At 40.3% G+C, this 5,074-nt stretch overlaps 1 long non-coding RNA gene across 1 annotated transcript; it reads left to right on the top strand.

The window, feature by feature from the left end:
• The first annotated feature begins 204 nt into the window (after nt 1–204).
• On the top strand, nt 205–4,326 carry LOC120100855 (uncharacterized). Its single transcript, XR_005501034.2, has 3 exons — nt 205–567; nt 1,806–1,953; nt 2,731–4,326. It is a non-coding gene; the product is annotated as an uncharacterized LOC120100855 (long non-coding RNA).
• Nucleotides 4,327–5,074: the final 748 nt, after the last annotated feature.

Raw genomic sequence — 5,074 nt, 5'->3', positions numbered from 1 at the left:
GCCCTTTCCCCAAAGACTGGTTGTCCTCCAGGGCTCTGGATGGCAAAATCACAACCCCCAAGTTTCCTTTGCTGAGATGCAGATTAATAACCAGACAAATGAGGGCAATTAGGAGGCTGTGTATTTTGGCCTTTTCCAATGTGCCCAGGCAGTGATTAATCAGGTTCACAACCCTCCAACAAGTTGGCTCTTTTTATCTGCACACAAACCTATCCGCATTCCCGATCCATTGCATCAGTCTACGATTGCTGGCCTTGGTAGGAAGGCATCCTGAACTCTCTCCAGCAGAGAGACAGTTGGCAGAGTTGGACAGTTTAGAACTATTCTTATGCAGTTTATTGGAAGGATCAGTACATATCCCATAGTGCTTTGAAGAGGAATGGCTTTCAAAAGATATAGTAACTTGGGAGTATCTGACATGAATAATGATAGTAGATGATGATGGTGGTGCCTAGTTCAGAGCTTTCTTCTTGATTGTGGTTTTGGAGTGTTTATGGAAATTGGCCTCTTCCACGAGGATGATGAAGGTGGACGTTAAATGATAATTCCAGGGGTGAAATGGGAAAGGTATTTTGCTTTTCTTCTTAAAACCAACATTTTCCCCTTTAAGCGAAGAACCTCAAACCTCATGAAAGAAATTATTATATAATTTTGTGGATGTGGGTGTGGTTCTGAATGTCTAATGTAGCAGATTTGCTAAGTGATCTCCATGGAGGTGGTACTGCCCAGGATTTCAGTTTGGGGATAACAGCTTTAATGTGCTGCTGATTCTAAAACTTTTCACAGAGCAAGGAGTCTGCAGTCTCTAAGAGACACCAGCCACAGTGTCTTAGAGACAGAACACCTTTTCACTTTCTGTCTGTTCCCTCTTTCAAGAGGAGGCATTGGGGGTAGAAATGTGAAGGTTATCCCTGGGAAGGCCAAGAAATATCTGAATGAGCTTATGGGAGAGAGGTTAGATCTGTCCTAAGTCATCCAGGAAGTAAGTGAAAAGATGTCCCATGATCCTAGCCTTGAGGGGTGAGAGGCTATTGATGCACTACCAGGCCGAATCATGCCCTTTCCTACTCCCCAGGTAAATCTCTGTCCTGATTCCTGGAACTTGTGAAACGATTACACTGAATTACAGGCAGAGTTTGCAAGCCCAGGATTTCTTGAGTTGGGGACAATATTTTGGATAATCTAGATTACTCCAATGTGATCACTGGGATCCTTATAAAACAGGGGTGAAGCAGAAGGGTCAGAAGGAAGTTACACTGTCGTGCAATGACCAATAGGCTATACAGAGAATCAGAGAGGAGGTAGCAATCCTGCTAGATTTGAATACACAAATCTTCTGGAAGCTTCAAGAGTCAATAGTAACTTTTCCTTTGAACTCCCAGAGGGAACAAAGCTTCCTCTAGACTCTTTGACTTCTGACCTTGAGAACTGCAAGAAAGTAAGTCTGTTCTGTTTAATGGCACCAGGTTTATTTAACACCACTGTGTTTCTTAGATTAGCAATAGGGAATTGAGGATGTTTCCCCCAACCACCCTTAGACTTAATGATCTACTAGAACAGCTCACAGGACTGAGAAAAAACCTATTCTATTCATGGTTATGGTTTATTATACCTAAAGAAAACAGATTAAATCAACCAAGGGGAAATACATCCAGGTGTTCACCATAAATCTGGTTTGTTCACTTAAATTATTTGATCAAACTGTCAGAATGTGGCCCAAGGTCTCAGAGTACAATGACATTCTTAGGAGATAATTTGGGGGAAATCAGAAGTTGTCTTCTAAGATTTGCTTATTCTCCTTGCAGGTTTTCTGTCTAGTCAAATGCTGTTGGTGCAAAGATGTCCACTTCACAGGACTGAAGGCTTTAAACAGCATAATGTGTTGAGAAATACTTTTAAATTTTAAAGAGTGATGATGGTGGTGGTGGTGGTGATGATGATGATTAATTCAAAGTGAGCAGTTAAGTGATCAAGGAAGGGGGGAATAGGAGGTCTTTTATACCATTAGTGTGTGAAAGTCATTGATTACCTATGACTTTTAACTTGAGGATTCAGTTTCCTAGAGAGGTGGCTCCCAATTCAGACAGTTTGACATCTTGATATAGGACAACTACTGTCAACTAATTAGAAAAGAGAGGGTTATTTTCTTATTTATTTAAAATTTGCTTGACTCTACCCATCTGGCTTGTTTATTAACTTACTGATTTTGGCTGTAGGATATTTTGCATTCTCTTCTTCATAATTTTAAGAAATATATGTAGGATTTATCAATACCAAATCCCAACTTTATTGTTATCCAGATTAGCAAATTTATTTCAGGCAAAGACAAGGGAGAATTAAAATATTCCATCTAGATAATCCATATTTGGGATTATATTTAGGATTATATTACATGGAAAAGTTTAGTGTCCATTCAGAGCCTCAGAACACCTAATTCTTGGGTTTGACTTGGGTTTTTCATTTTGGTTTCTATAAGTATGATTACCATTCAGAACATTCATGGACCTTCAAATACTTAAGACAGAATATAAATGTCTGCAAGTAAATCAAGGCCCAGTCTTTGTACTTCAGAACCTCTTAGCTAAATGTCTGTGTGTTTACTCCAGGACCATGAGATACAGTGACATATGACCAGAGAGTTATTTTCCTTTCCTTCTGTCACCCAGCAGTCCTTCTATCCTCTGCCTCTGATGCACCGCTATAGCTAATTAATGCTTCTGTTTGCTTCAGGAGAATGGAGTTTGTAAGAAACACACAGAGGATGAAAGGCTGAGAAAACATCCTTTAAGATGAGAATTCATTTAAATGTTCAAAAAGAAAAAAGAAAAAAGAAAAAAGAAAAAAGACAGGCTGCTTCCTTGTGCAGCCCTGAGCACAAGACCCCCAAACTTGGAGGTGATGGAGAAGCTGGCTTTACTGAATTCACACCTGGATGGAGAAGCTTAAAACAGATGTCTGGGATGGAGAAGCTCAAAACAGATATCTGGGATGGAAATATGAATGAAAAGATGCAGGTGTGGGCAGAGGAAGAAGAGTGAATGGGAGAATAGAGAAGAGTGGCCAGTGTCACAGAGAGACAGGAGGGGAGGTGAAGGGTGGAAAGGAGGGTGACCATTAAAATTCCACAGAGGCAGTTTGCCACAAAGCAGTCATACATGGATAATTTAGAACTGGTGTAACTGTTAATTGTAGAGGCATTTCATACCTAGTCACACTCTGCAGAGAAGAAACTAGAAGAGAGCTGGTATTCTATTTCCTTCCTTCTAAACTAAGTTTTTAAAAACTTGGTTGTCAGCCACCATGTGTTTGCTGGGAATTGAACTCAGGACCTCTGGAAAAGCAGCCAATTCTCTTAACCACTGAGCCATCTCTCCAACCCCATTTCTTACTTATAAACAGTCCTTCTTTTTACTAAACATGTGAGGTTCCCCAAGGTTAAGGACTGTATTGGTCATAGACTTTGGAGTACTAGGATTCAGTGGTGATGCAGAGAGAGAGATGGGTGTGGTCAGTGGATCTTAAAGGTCCGATGGCATCACATTTTTCTTAGAGGCTCCTGAGCATTCATCTCATCCCTTCACCCTGCAGAGAAGGGACTGTAGAAATTGAACCAAAGAACCAAAATTGAGCTAGACTGAAAGTCAGAGAAAAAAATGTACTGAATCTACAACACTTTACTACTTAAATTCCAAATTGGAACCAACCTCTTTACTAGCAAACTTAAGAAAGGCATGATAGCACACACCTCTTTGTATACAATGATAAGACTTGGGAGAATGAGACAGAAGGAATACGAGTTAAAGGCCAGCTTGGACTACTTTGTGAGACCTGTTCCTAAAACAACCATGAAATACTATCTCCAGACTTGTCATGGCTGTTCCACACATAAACTCACAGCAGTTGTAGTTGCCTACACAAGATCACACCAGTTAAAAGTTTCGGCATGGATGGGGTAAGGGGGTCTCAGTAGCCACTGCCTGACCTGAGGAGTTATTGGTAGTTGATGACTTCTTGGGAAGGGAGATTCATTTCTCTTCTAAGATGTGGCTATTGGTAGGCTGCACATGCCCTAGTGGGTGACCCCATACCTATATTCATTGGGGCAACATTAATTGTATTCAATCAGTTAAACACACACACACACACACACACACACACACACACACACACACACATGAAACTCAACAAAACATTAATTCATTAATTCCATTGTGATACAATACTCAAATTGACTTCTGAGTATTGTATTTCTGACAATAAAGTTAATTGTTGATATCTACTTTTCTCATCTCTACTTGTAGATAAAAGATTTAAAAGCTTATTAAATGATACAGTTAGATAACACTAGATAAAGCTGTGTAATTCACTGTTAAAGTGTTGGTATTGTGTGTCTATTAATAGAAAGAGCTAAGAATTCTAGAAGGGCTTATGTGGTAATTGTTTTTCTTGCAAAGGAGTAGGGTATCAGGTCTCTTGGGTTCCAGTCAGAAATCGTATATCAGCACAGTATTTAGAGCCTTCCACAGTTGACAAAAGCCATGGTAACCACTGAGGGCAGACAGCATTCCTCTCAGCAAGGCCTGCCTACATGATAGGTTGTGGGTATTGCTGTTCATTGTGACATATCTGTGCTGTGCTGTGTCATATCTGACAACTTCTCATTGTAATACAAGGACACGCATGCACACACACACACACACACACAGAGAGAGAGAGAGAGAGAGAAAGAGAGAGAGAGAGAGAGAGAGAATGAGCCTTTGAACTTCTGTGTGAAAACTAAAAGCATGTGTACTTTAACGTGTTTAAAATATTAAACATCTATTAAGTCCAAACTGCAGAAGCTTATAAAGTAATATCCAGGCAGTTATTTGGAATATTCTGAATACGTCTGACTGATCACCTGCCAACACCCTCACTAGTTTCATCTGGCCCCACACTGTGTGCCAGGCAGAGCAGCTCTGCTCTGGAGAGTTGCACAAAGGGGCTTGAAGGATGATCCCTTCAAATCTAACCAAGCATCATTTATGTTAAATGTATCTTCCGTGACAACCATGTAACCAGTTTTGTAGAGTCC

The sequence above is a fragment of the Rattus norvegicus genome, chromosome 2 (assembly GCF_036323735.1).
Source record: "Rattus norvegicus strain BN/NHsdMcwi chromosome 2, GRCr8, whole genome shotgun sequence".
Taxonomy (NCBI): domain Eukaryota; kingdom Metazoa; phylum Chordata; class Mammalia; order Rodentia; family Muridae; genus Rattus; species Rattus norvegicus.
The sequence above is the reverse complement of the archived record's forward strand: the minus strand, read 5'-3'. Positions and strand labels throughout refer to the sequence as shown.